Below are 14,785 nucleotides of genomic sequence, written 5' to 3' on the forward strand. Positions count from 1 at the left end.
TCCTTCCTTCCTTCCTTGAACTCAAAGCCTTGAGCTTGCTGAGATGGCTTGCTTGTTCGGTTGGTGCTATAGCACTTGAGCCACACTTCTAGCTTGACTTTTTGCTAGTTATCTAAATCACAGATTCTCATGGACATTTCTGCCCTAGCTGCTTTGAACTGTGATCTTTTGGATCTCAGTCTCTCAGGCAGACTAACTTATAGGTATGAGCCAGTGGGACCCAGCCATATATTTCTTTTAAAAAATTGAAGGCAAATGATTTCAAACATGAAGGCATATCCAATTCCAGAGTAATTCTGAGTTTATCTGGGATATATTTTTATTTGGGAATGATGAAAGGTTTCCTGGTTTGAGATAAAAGTACTTCGAAAATTATATGTGCTTGTAGGTATCAAATACCGTCTGTACCATAACAAACAGCAGATAAGCTACTGCTATGAGCCAATCTAAATTTCTAACTGAGAGAAAGCAGGACCACATGGGGAGAGGGTCAGAGGCACGTAGCAGCAGGGAGACACACCTTTTCCAAACTTTCTGTTGTCTTCACAAAAATAGCTTCATTCGCATTTTGCCACTTACAAAGGCAAAAGAACTTTTACTCGAATCTTTATTTGCTGCATAAAAATAACTAAAAACTTAAACTGTTAAGAAGAAATTCCTGATGATAATTAAGGAAACAAGACTCTTGTGTATGCTGATTTTGGCTATGTGATCTGGTAAAGCTTTTGTCAAACCTCTTGAGACATAAAGATCACGGGCTATGTTTCCTTTTTCTTTTCCTTTTTTTTTTTTTTTTGCCCAAGCAAACAACATCAGGGATGCTCAGTGAGCTTGTAACTTGCAGGGTCAGGATCTGCATAAACCTTGAATGCAAATCTTCAGATTCATGACAGTAGTAACCAGTAGTAACTAGTCGCCTTTTGAGCTCAGCTGCATTGGAATGAACTGTGTTCACTCGTGTAAAACATACAATGCATTAAGAAACTCCAAGATAAGGACACAAGTGGTTTTTTCTTTCTTGCTATTGTTTCTAACATATTTATAAGGTGATTTTTTTTGTTGCTTTGTATGTCCCTCCCCCACGGTTTAACCCCTGTTTTCACTGTATTTGATGTTGGTATAATTTGGGGAGGGGAAGGGAAAAAAAACAAATTGTTTAAATAGGGATACAGGTGGACCCATTGCACCAATAAGATGTACAAGATGCTATGTTGAAAAACGAACTTAAAATTTAGGTGGGGCAGGGTGTGGGAGGATGCAGTTGTGGAGATGGGAGGGCAGGGATGGTAGGGGAAAAAAAAAGGAGGAGGCAACAATACTTGATAAGAAATGTACTTATTACCTTGCTCATGTAATTGTAACCCCTCTGTACGGTATTTTCACAACAAAAAAAGTATTAAAAATACATTCAGCATAAAATAAAATTTAAAGAAAAAGATGCAAAAACAGAGTTAAAGAAACTAAAAACCTGCATGCCTCCCAACACTGCACATAACACAAGAATCTAATTCAGACATCTTGACCACTTTATGAATGGTGCTTTTCAAAGGCCTGAATCGACTCTAGAGAAATAGAAATAATCAATAGAAATGTAAAGTGAACAAACAAGCAGGGCATTCTGATACCAGTCTTCGATTTTCATTTGGAATGATTGTCCTGCTTCCCTGGTGACCAAGAGAGTTATCTTCAGCTGACCCTGTGTGGTCCTCCAGTGTCCTCCAGGGGGCTCCACTTCTAGCATTTGTAGCTGGGCAGCTCTGGGACATTAGATAAATCTTAGTGTTTGCCACTTGAGTCCTGGGTGTTAACCAGTGGACTCTCACAGTGATGGCATAGTATTGCACTTAGTCCTGATCATGCTTCTCACTGTAGAGGTTCATGCTCAAGACCCTTTGACCATCTTCTCAAAATAAAATGACTCACAGAACCTCTTCTCAGCATGTCTATGTATTTTCGGATACTTTAGACAAAGAAAGTTCTTGAGAATTTTTTTTCCCTAGCAGAAGATTTATCGACACGATTATTGCCATCTCCCCCCCCCCCAACGCCTTTTCTTGCTTATTGTATAATGGTATGTTTCTGTGAACATATTTTTGCAGGAAGGGTATCTGAACTCGGTACATTGTCACAGTTATCCCCAGACCTCTCACACAGAACCATTGTGCCTGAGGACGAGTCTCCTTGAGCCATTTTGAGGTCAGTTTGCTTCTATATGCAAGATTTTAAGTTTATTTTACACACTTGGAATTTTCTTTTGAATTTAATTTTCCATTAAGAATATACTCACCCACGAATCATGTTATTATTATGACAAATGTTCAATTTTTTAAAATACCATATATTATACACTTGGGGATGAAGCTAAAATATACTATGCTTTTTTTCCCCCTCCTCCTGAAAGTCTGAGTGTGGAGACTACCCACTAGAGGGGGTCATTGAGCTGTTATGGCATTGATAGAACCAGCTCCTGCAAGTTTCTTGGGTCTCTGGAGGGACAGCGATGCTTCATGGATTTCTAAGGTTCCGTGAATCTAAGTGGAACATAACAGAGGCCTCCTGTATATTTGAATTCAATAGGCAACCTCTCTCTCACGTACACATACGTGCACACACTTCCAAAACAAAATTTCACAGTGACCGAAGTTAATTGCTTTAGTAAAAATAATATTTTCTCCATCCTTTAGTAAATTGAATGCTATGGTATTTCTTTTGCTCTCATAGATGTGTGTGTGTGTGTGTGTGTGTGTGTATGTTCGTGCATGCATGCGTGGGTGTATGTATTCATGGAAGTAAATGCCTCTCTAAGTTTTCATGTATTTTATTTTCACTACATTTCATTCCTAGGGTTTGCTGTAAAAAACTCTGATCTAGATGAGTGACAGTTTGAAACCAGGCCAAAGCTCAGGACACCAAGATAACACGTGAGAATTTGTGTATGCTCTTTAGTGAATCACATTCAATTACTGGTTTGTTGTTCTTTTGGTTATTGAGGCTGGTCAACTTTATAATGTTGCTATTTCAGTATCAGTTTTAAAACTATGCTCCATTTCCACATTGGCCTTTCTTGGCTTGAGTTGTCATAGTAACCATATCAATTAAAAACTCAGTCTTGGTGACTGGCTGTTGTATTTTCTATGACAAATTCTTACAAGTGTTGAAATGCTTGTGATAGGGCCATTTGGACCAAGCTGTTACGATACCTGTCTTTGCTTATTTTTGTTTTGACCTTGCAGTTATGCCAATCAAATGCCAAGTCTGACCTTAGAGAAAATAATGAAATTAATGTCCTGCAGTTATACTTTTCAGTTGCATTTAGAATTTTTATACTTACTCCTGACTTTTGAGGAACTCTTCTTATAATTCCCTTTTCATAAATCCTCTTAAATATTACTACTGGGAGGTTGGCAATAGCTTAATGCATTGTTGGATATTATGTAAAATAATATACTTTCTTGTCTATAGTTTCTCTTTTCATCTTTAAATTAAATATTTTAAACATCTATCAATATTTATGAAATCAAATATAAAAATTGGGGAGTTTCTAGACCATATATCTACTAATTTACATAAGACACTATTTTGTATAAGACATTATTTGTTAGCCTGGTAGAAACATGAGCATTACTTTCTGACATAAGTAATAGGTTTTTAATGAAAAACTACTTTCTAAACTAAAGAGAACCTTGAGAAAAAGGGCAATGGTTTCTAAATCTTTGATGTGATAGTTGGTTTAGCATTTGTCTGCATTCAGTCTGATTTGGTATACTGTTATTTTGTGGAAGCATATAAAACCAATTTGGTCTCACACACAAATATGTTTGGGAAAGGGTGGTATATTTAATAGGTTTTTAAAAAATATAAGTGTGGATATTTTCTTGGAAGTGATTCTAAGTCTCAACAAAGCTTTTTTTCAAAAAGAGTAGTTGCAATGGTGAAATTCAAAACTAGAGCAAACAACTTTTCCTGACTTCATTGGGCCCATTAACTTACCATTTTACTTTGAATGGATACTTTATCCAAGCACGGATGTAACATCATGTAATGGTCATTTGGGAAACACCGTTTCCCTGAGTTAAGCACAGTTTCCAAATGTTGATATATTTTATTCTTTTTTTGTTTTTTTTTTTGGTCGGTCGTGAGGCTTGAACTCTGGGCCTGGGCGCTGTCCCTCAACAATTCAGCTTAAGGCGAGCGCTCTACCACCTGAGCTACAGCGCCACTTCCTGATATATTTTATTCTATTAAAATCATTTGGGACAAAAAAAAACTTCCCAAATCATTCTTGTTGATATCATAGATTTAGTCAGGAAAGTCTTTATGTGTTTGAGAGGTGCCAGGGACTGAATGCTTCTGCCTTCTGTTTCCTAAGGTGCTGGTTGTATTCCCGCTATGGTTTTTAACATCAATGGGATACCAACACAGTGAAAAAAGTAGGTGTGTTCATGTCTTAGAGATGTTATTAGACAGGTTTAATTCATATGTAAAAGTGCATTGGTTATTGAGCAGTAGAGGGAATGGGAAAAGAGTGAGAACTAGAAGAGTTTAATGTGAATACATTATAATACATGCAAAATACTATACTGAAACTCTTTTGTGCAGTTAGTACACACTATGGGAAACGAGCCACAGGAAAATAACAGTCTCTACCGGAGGGTCAGAACTAATGGAGTAAGGAAGGTCAAAGGAGAAGATGAATGAGGGAATAGGATCTTTTTAAGTTCTGTGTGAGCATGCATGGAAATAGAACAATTGTGACCCATTGAAATAGTTCTGAACGTTAAGGAGGATGAGATGGAATGGTAGAGGGGGTGAGTTTGATCCGGGGACATTGTACGCATGTATGGAAATGTCATGATAAATACCCCCTTATGCAACTAATATATGCTAATAAAAGTATTTTAAAAAGTGTATTGAGAAATGACCGGGGTTTGTTGTATTCTGTGAGAAGGATAGTTTTAATTCAAAAGTCTTTATCTTTTAAATCCTAGACACGTGGGGAGATTGACATGCTAGGTTTCCCATATGCATTGTGAACTCAAGAATCTTGACTGGATATCATTATATTTCTTCTCTACCCCTAAGCCGCTTTTTTCCTTATAGTAAAACTCACACACCATGATTTTCAAAGCCACTTAAGAAGAACCCTAGATTTCCCCCTAATTTTTACTCACTCATAAATTCTTTTGACTAATTAGTCACCAAATGCAGTATATCTGACCTTCTCTTTCCTGTTATTTCCTACCAATATTTAGTTAGGCCAAGCAAAGTGGCTCACATTTGTAATCCCAGGAAGAAGAGATAAGGAGGGCTGTGGTTCTAGGCCAACAGGGAAAAGAAATCAGTGAGATATGGTCCATCTCAATAAATACACTGAGTGAGATGGTGTGTACTTGAGATACCAGCTACACAGAAGGCTATAGGTAGGAGGATCTAGGACTGAGGCTGGCTCTGGGAAAAATCTCAAGACGTTATCTGAAAAATAACTAAAGGAAAATGGGCTGAGGCATGGCTCAGCAGAGCACCATCCTAGCAAGCTCAAAGCCCTGTATTCACTCAAACCTTTATACTGCCACAAAAAATGAATGCTAAGCATTCCAAGCAACTGTCCGCAACTAGTCCCCTCACTTGCAGTCTCCCTGTTCTGTTTACACTCCAGATGGATTATAGAGTTAGGTTTTAGTTTTTAACAATAAACCCAAGATAATGCAAAAGTTAGAATAGAAGACTGTATATCATCTGCCCTGATCTAGAAGGGGAGCTATGGCTTAAGTAGTAGAATGCTTGCAGTGAGCAAAAAAGCTCATGGACAGTGTCCAGGGCCCTAGTTCAAGCCCCAGGACTTGCACACACACACAAAAATTCCTGTCTCTTCTAAAGTTCTACAGAGACTTAACTTGCCTGTGGGTGGGAATGAGTTTGGGAAATGTTCCTAAGCTCTTGAAATTATTCACAATACTTATGGATATTGCTTAACCATCTTTTATTGTTTGGATGATGAGATTGGAGGGAGAACCAATTGTTTTGGTCAGAATATTGGCTTGCTACTTTATCTGCTATGCTAGAATAAATCCTTGTTTTAAAAAAGAAACCAAAACAGAACCGGTGAACTAGATAAGCAATCCCACGATTTTAGAGGAACACAGAGAACACAGAACCAGGAATTGGAAGATTACATGGCAGACTTAGCGGAATAGATACTTTTCAGCTGGAAAAAATTTTAGAATGTGTTACATCACACAATGAAGGTAATTTCCCTTTCCTTAGAGAAACAAAGTTTAAAAATAAATTGAGTAGTAGGGATAGGAAAAAATGAGAGTAATCAAGAGTGTCAAGCTGATTAAGGTACTCTGTATGCACAGGAGAAATACTATAGTGAAACATCTCTGAAACAATTACTAAAAAAAAAAAAAGAATGAGAAGAAGGTGAAACAGGTCCTATCTGGTGTGTTGTAGTAGTGGGAGGAGGCAGGAAGTGGTGGTAAATAGAAAGGGTGAAGGAGAGAGTATATGGTCAAAATATTTTACCCCTAGATGTAAAAATGGAAACAACGCAGCCTGTTGAGGTTGGGTTGGTAAGGTAGGGATGAGGCAGTGTGAGGCAGTGGGTGAATGGATGGGTTTGATAAAGCTCCATTGCAAGTCTATATGGACATGTCAAAATGAACCCTCCTTGGAGAACAAATGGATGCCAATAAAAAATAAATTACCCAAAGTCCATAACCTTTAACCCAAGCACCTAACTCCTGACCATGAACCTGTAAATAAAATCATCAGCTCCCCGAGTCTATGACGTCCGTGCTCTCTGAGAGTGTCCCTGGGTTTGTTGCTGACATGGCAGGAGCTCCCCCAGCCTCTGAGGATCATAGCCTTGGGCTTAGCTTCATGGCTATGAGTTTTCTGAATGTTTCTTTCATTCTTTACATGTGCTCAATGTGAGGCCTTTTAGTTTGTATTTTTAGAACAGAAATCAGAATAGATCTAAAAATGGAATCGTGTGGCCTTCTCTTCTTTAAAAGCCTGACTGAGCAGAGGAAGAAGAGAGCTGCTCTTTGACCTCCCAACACTTTTTGAAAACGTGTTTGTTACTAGAGTTTTAAAAATCATGCTATTTTTGAACTTTAAATTGACTCTGTATAGTTTAACAAAAACTCAGAAAAAAATATTTGAAGATCTACTAGGGTTAAATATAGTGTCTCAATGTAAGATCATGGACAGATGGGACCCGGAATGGGTAAAGAGCCAAGAAATAGTGAGAAGAGTGCCAAAACTACCCAGAGTGGAAATGGTAATTAGCGTTTCTGATCTGACATTCCATATGTGATGTTTGTAACTAGTTTAGGACCTGGGATCTAGTCCCTTTTCCACACAGCAACATTATACTTCCATGTGTTCTGCTCAATCCTAGTTTACACTGCCCACGAGGCCTGTTGACTTCTTGTTCACTCTTGAGGGTGTCTCAATGTAGGAAACAAATGATGTGGGCCTGCTCTTTGCTCCTAGTACTGCTATTTGTGGGTCATCTAGTGTTTGGAGAATCGGATGCTATGTAGTACTCTTTAAAAAAAAAATCAAAGAACCAAAGCCCCAGGCCTGTGGCACATACCTGTAATTCTAGCTACTCAGGAGGCTGAGATCTGAGAATGGAGGCTAGAAGCCAGCCCATGCAGGAAAGTCTGTGAGGTTCCTATCTCCAAGGAATCAAAGAAAAATCTAGAAGTGGTAGAGTGCTAGGCTTGAGCAAAAGAAACTCAGGGACAGTGCCCAAGTCCTGAGTTCAAGCTTTAGAACCTACACAAAACAAACAAACAACAACAAAAACCAAAACACCCCAAAGAACCAGTGGTAATGAGATGACCAGCATTATGCTATTTTTGTAGAAGCAGAAACTCATAACCTCGGGGAAAGTCCACTGACTGTGTTGCTTTAAAGCCTCAGTTGTTTTTTATTGGAGACAAAGAGCATGACTGCATGAACTAGCCTGTCTTGTCATTCATGTGGTCTTGGTAGACAGTGCATGGCTTGGTGGTGTGTGTAAAAGGATTGTGACCAAAATGATGTCAATAGAATGTGGAAAAAACGCTTGCTTCCATGGGTACAATGGATGGCCAACACCAACTTTTGTATCCTTGTGTTCCTCGCAACTCCTCCCTTCCATTTTATGTGTTTGAGTTTGCTGAATTAGCAAGAACTGACCTGTGGTAAGGGTGATGGACTACAGGTGTCACCCGGTGCTCCTGTTCATCCATTGCATGAGAAACATGTTTTAATCTGCTTTCCTGAAGAACTACTTTTCCTATGTAAAGATGCTTATAAATAAAAGTAGAACTTATTAAAATATATAAAGGTACATATATTGCCAAGCACTGAAAATGATCTGTCCCATGTATTAAATTAGTGAGATTAGCTGACATTCAAAAGTAGTTTCCTTATAGTGAGATCTCCGATTGTCTCTTTCCATTTAATGACTTTATTTTGGGCTTTTTCTCTCTCAACTGCTGACTTAATTGAAACTTTCAGGTGTGTGACCCGGATTTATGAGTGGCCTTGATGTCACTTGTCACGTGCCATTGGGATTACATGAGCCTCTCAGTCACTCCCAAGCAGACATGCAGATCAAGGGGAAAGGGTGTGGTTCCTTTACTGAAGGCTCTTAGACTCAACGAAGTTTTTTCATATGAAGTTGGAGACAAAATGAATACTCACCTCAGTGGAACTAGACCTACCTCTCTGAAGTTTCCTTTCTTACTTTTTCTTTGAAGAGAATATATATATATATATATATATATATATATATATATTCTGTTACTGGAGTTAATGTACATGGAAATGTAAGTTCTTTGCCATAAATCTTAGAATAAATCTTTCTGGAAACAGCCTACTTTTTCACACAGAGTTTCTGATTATAGGAGCCAGATTTTAAAAATAAGAAAAAACTTGACTAAAATATGGGCTTTGGGAAGCTTTAATGTTGTGTTTATGGCAGATGCTTTGTTTTCTGGAGATAGCCTTCCGTACTGTACATTCTTCAGGTAGCCAGAAGTGTAGCTCTCCTTGTTTGGGCCCCATGTACTTATACTAGGCAATATATAATGACCATAAAACCCATGACTTAGTTTTTTTCCACATGCTGGAAGTGTCAGAAATAAGAGCACTAGAAGAGAAGACTGAATAAATGTGTAAATATTGAGTCATACTAATTCTTATATGTTCCTTTTACGAAGGGCTAGCTGACACACAAAAAGAAAATGGGAGAGGTAGAGAGTATTTCAATGTTCTCTATTTTATTTGGCCATGGATTTGTTGTTTTGAGAGTTTCGTTGTTGCTCTGGTACTTGGGTTTGGACCCAGGACTTTAAACTTTTTGTTAAGTAGGGTCTCTTTTGCTTGAGCCATGCCTCCACCATTTAGTTTCCATTGTTTTTTGAATAGAATCTCACTATTTTTCATTTTTACTTTTTACAGTGTTGCGACTCAGCTCAGGGCCCTGTACTTACTAGGAAAGCACTCTTCCTCTGAGCCAAATCCTCAACTCCAGGGTCTCCCTTTCTCTGGCCAACTAGGACCTCATGCTTCTTATTTTATGCTTCCTAATAGAGCTAGGAACATGGTGTGTACCATCATTCTCAGCTATTGATTGAGGTGAGGTCTTACCAATTTTCTGCCCAGGGTGGCCTTGAGTTGTGATCCTATAGTTCTCTACCTGCTTGGTAGCTAGTCTTACACATGTGATCTATGAGAGAATTCTTTGACTATTTTGTGGAATCAGTGACCCATGGAAGTGACTTGGCTATGTTTGCCCTATTGCCTGGAGACAAATGGGATTACCTCTACATGTATCAATATGTGGCTGTGTTTGTTGACCCACACATGCAGTTATTTGTCTAGAATAAGTTTGTGGCTGTGGGAAGTATTATAGTGTTTGGTATCCTGGTGTGTGTGTGTGTGTGTGTGTGTGTGTGTGTGTGTGTTAATGCCTATGTGGGTTCATGTCATTCCATGCGTGAGTGTTCAGGTGGCTATATATAAATATACTAGGTGTCAGTCATTCCTCTGTAAGACAAGGTGAGAATCTGTTTTCGGCATGATTGGTTTCGAGCCAGCGTAAGATGGTAACTGGCTTTAAGCCAAGATTACTATTGCCTTCCCAAACTACATCTATAGAAATGCTGGCATAGGGGACTTACATTTTAAAAAAATTGCAAGAAAGTTAACTGTAAGCTTCGAGTAGAAATGGGAGCTGTGTGGAAGGGAACATATGTAATTGAGGTGCCAGGGGCTCCAATACTACGGGTAATTGTAGCTTCATTGCTTAATGTATTTGAAATTTGTATAGGCTAGGATGGAATTATTCCTACTTATGTATTCTCTTTTGCTTATATTGGGCAATGACATGCCAATTATAACTGTTCAAATCACTTAGTGCTCCAATTACCATTCACTCCAAAGCATGTGCTTTTGATTTCAGTGCTTCACATCAGAGGTAACTTGGAAAATAATGTTTGGCTAATGGCTAAGAGCTCCCTCACCCTCCTTTGATAACTGTGCTTCCCTCATATGCTTTTGTACATGAATAAAAATAGAGACTGGCTTCTGAGGGGAGGCCAGGAAGTTATTTGACACAAGGGCTTCCAGTGTCTTCTCCCTGGTGGAATCTCAGCGTCTGTCTGCATTTATAACTCCTTCGGGTGTGTGACAGATTAGACAATCCCCAGTGAATCTCAGGAGGAACACTTCCTGGATTATCACCGTTTTAAAGGCAGATCCATGTCACAGAGGAGGCAAAGTTAAAGTGTCCTCAGTGGAAGCTGACAGGTTGTGAAGGTGAATTGGCTGCTGTGGTGTCAATGGGTGCAAATCACGGCAGGGGCTGGGACAGTGGCAGGAAAGGTCTCTTCTGGGTTAGCTGTTGGGCCAATTAGGTGCTAATGGCTGCAGAGAACTATTCTTTTGGTGGAGTATGAGGGCTGCTGAGATAAGTGTCAGGAGTACAGCAAAGATGAGCCTGATGTGGAAACAGTACCTTTTAACCTTCTCCTTACCAGACATGTGCACAGGGGCTAGCCCACCAATGAAAGTTGTAGACTTTTCTAGTAACTTTTATCTTCCTTAAAAACAAGATATTTCACCTTTCCACCATTGTGTCTTTATATGTTTTCCCTTTAATACCATTTTTTCCCATTTGGCGACATCAGCAATGCCCTTGAAAGACTGGCTTTGTAGGGATATTCTGGTTTTGAACTTTATTTCCCCACTGATCTGCTCTTAAAAAGTTGGATTGAATTCATATAGAATGGCAACGACACAGCACAAAGTTGATGAAAATTTAATTGCTCTCTTTTGAAACCACGTATTATAAAGGGGAACTCACTGGCTTCATATAGCTAAATTAATGTCATGGAAGCATTCAAATGCAATAATTATTGTGACACCATAAACAAACCCAGGACAGAACACTATGCTTAAGTTGAAATTGTGGTGTTGTCCATAGGGTAGAATTAATGGCACAAGTTGAGGATCCTGGCTAGTTTGCTCATGAAGGCAGCCTTATGCCAATGAGGACAGTCGTCCCTTCATGTGAGTGAGGCTTTCCATAAAGAATCTTCATCTGACATGGAAACCCTCATAGAAAATGCCCTAGTATTTGCATGTAACCCAGACATATCTTCCTGCATAGTTTATATCATCTCTAGGTTACTAATAATAACTGATTCTATGCAAATGCTATGCAAATAATTGTTATACTCTATTGTTTAGGTAGCAATGATAAGGAAATGAAATCTGCATGTGTTCCGTGCATATGTAATATTTTAAGATGAATTAATGCCTATGGTTTGTTAAATCAGTGGGTGCAAAACCCAAGCCTGAGGAAGACGGTTCACATTTTCCTTTGTGATTTCTGCTTAGCATCTTTGGCCTTCGCACCATTTGGTACTAATCATACCACAAAAACAGCCTGACAACACAAATTTGATAAGGTGTGAGTAGTGAGCATTTGAAACTGATATTCTTTTGATTGTTAAGGACCAAAACAGAACAAAAGCTTAAGCTAAAGTACTGAATCAACACACACACACACACACACAGACACAGACACACACACACACATGCATGCACATGCATACACTCCAGAGTGAAATAAAGAAAGGAGGTAGAAAATAACCCTTTTCACATCTCATGAGTGTACAATGTCATTATATCTCTATCACCTGCTTATTGTTATAGAATTTAAAAAGTAATATTTCTTTAATGTTTATCATATTATTCAATATTGGGTAAATACACTCAATCCTTTGGTAAGCTTTGGTCATATAGTGCCTCAAATGAATCTTTAAATCATTGAAAATGATAATCAACATACTGAGTCCCTTCTAATATAGTTGAATCATGTGGTATCCCCAGGAAAATTCAAGTTATTAAAATTGCATCATGAAAATAATTACTTTAATGAGAAAAAGAGGGACGGGGCTAAGCACTTAGCCCTCTAATACAAATTTCCTTTTTTCTTCTTCCATAAATTTCAATAATCAGGCTCTTTAAATACTTTTAAGTGCAAAGCTATGAAACTCAAACATCAAGGAGCAATTTCAGCAATTGATTACATCCATTTCTGCTCAAGAGTAAAGAAGAACTATTTGTCTTTGGTACCTAACCCACCGTGGTTGTAAGGACTACAACACAAGCCGTCTGAAGTGCAGCAACCCCATTCCAACACAGCAACTTGTCTCCTAGCTGGACTGCATTCGCACCTATTAATCAATCCCCAACTCATCTCTTTTGTTACATTCAGTTCTTACTAAGGAAATTCAAGCCAATGCAGAGACATCCTTTTTTAAAAATGTTATTTTGGAATGGACACGAATTCATGATTGACGACATGTGTTAACTTGTATCATTCCAGGAGGAACATTCAGATTGGCAAAGGCCACCCAAGGGATTCTCAAGCTAGATTCAGGAACACGATCCTTTGACTGCCTTGGAAGAAGATGATGTAGCGTGTATCAAACTAATAATTGAGCAGGAGTCCTCCAAATACTTTCTGCCTTGGCTAGTCTTGAGCCATGATCTTCCCAATCCCAGTCTCCCAAGTAGCCAGTATTTCAAGCATGGATAACTAGCATCTGGCTATGATTTCATCTTTTCTATGAATGCGTGTTATTAATTAGACTAAGTGTTTCATTACAGTAGTGGATGTTTCTGACTTTGCTTCTGGAGGCTTCCCAGACACACCGTGCTGGCCAGTGCACAGTCTGCTCCTGGTGACACTTGTCTGTCATCTTCGCACCTAGCTCCATGAGCATTCACATCTTGTCAGTCCTGTTGCACCTGTGTTCATCAACATCACAGGTGTCACGCGCTTGACAGACACCTTTGGAAATTGTATTTCACATTTGATTTAATCTAAATCAAGGTATCTTCTTTTGGACCAGATAGAAAAGCCTCAGTTAAAAGGCTAGGGAACAGTGAAGATGATTTTTTTTAATGTTAAGATCATTATTTTATCTATGTTCAAAATCCTCAGTGTAAAAGATACTCGGGAAAATAGTTGTTAAATAATTAAATGAAAGAATTCCAAGCACTTGAATTAATGCAAAAAATATAGATACTGGAAGCCTGGTGTATACTTTTATAGAAAGAAGCTGCATAGTTAAGCTAATGAAAAAACAGATTCTGTAATAAACCCACAGAACTAATTACCATGTGGATTTTTATATTTATCTTACATATTGGTTGTTTGCTTCTTTCCCAGTCTTCCTAGAAGTCAAGCCCTTAAAACATTATGTTTTTTTCTGCTCATTCTGTAGTTCATCTATCTCAAATAATATATAAACCAGAGTTAATATTTGTTAACTGAATATCTAGTTTATGAATTATAGTTGTGAGGAACATTTACAGTAAAAAATAACTAGCCCATATAAAATATATGAAGACAACAAAAACCACCTTCAATTTAGTTGTACATAGGCAATTACTTAAAAAAATAGTATTTTTCTTTTCAAAATTTCTCTATGCATATGATACAAAAATGTTACAATAATATTTATGTTGTATATAACCTGATATTTTCCCCATTTGATATGAGGATATAATAAGTTGTCAGGCTGCTAATGTTTTCCTGTAACTTCTGAAAGATTATAACATAGTCTCTCACTTTGTGGAAAAAGCAGAGGCATATGTTTTGAACTCTGGTTCTTCTATTTACCCCCATGCAATCTCGGATATGATAACAATAGTTCTGTGCTTTTAAGATAGCATAGAAGAGAGAAGAATGGAACCATAGAAAAGCGAAGTCTGAAAAGGAGATGAGAGTCCTATAAAGGAGGGTGAAGGAAGGTTAGCAGGTTTACACAACTTAGCTGAGTTCTAATGCCATGCCCATGCTCACTCCAGGCAAAGTGTCTCTGTAGTCAGCTGCCAAATGTACGAGGGGAATGTCTTTTCCTCAGTCTCAGAGCCTCAGCATTCATAGTCAACAACAAACACCTCACAGATAAAATTTTAAACACACTCATCTTCCTTGATGGAGCTGTGTGTTCAGAAGCTTCTGGCGTTGCTCACTACCTTTTCTGCACCTTAACCTTGTGTTGGAGTTTTCAGTATCAGCCAAGGTGATTGACTGTCCCTCAAAGGAATATTATTTAGTTTTTTACAAGTTTATTTTCTGTCTGAGTTATTTAGATTATTTTTAAAAGAGCCCGTAACTTCATTGTAAGTGATTTCATTTGTCAAGGGCTTTATAACTTTTAGCACTTTAGGACAATATGCGATTTTGGAATCCAATGTTTTT

Source organism: Dipodomys ordii, unplaced genomic scaffold, assembly GCF_000151885.1.
Source record: "Dipodomys ordii isolate 6190 unplaced genomic scaffold, Dord_2.0 Scaffold157, whole genome shotgun sequence".
NCBI classification, from domain to species: Eukaryota; Metazoa; Chordata; class Mammalia; order Rodentia; family Heteromyidae; genus Dipodomys; species Dipodomys ordii.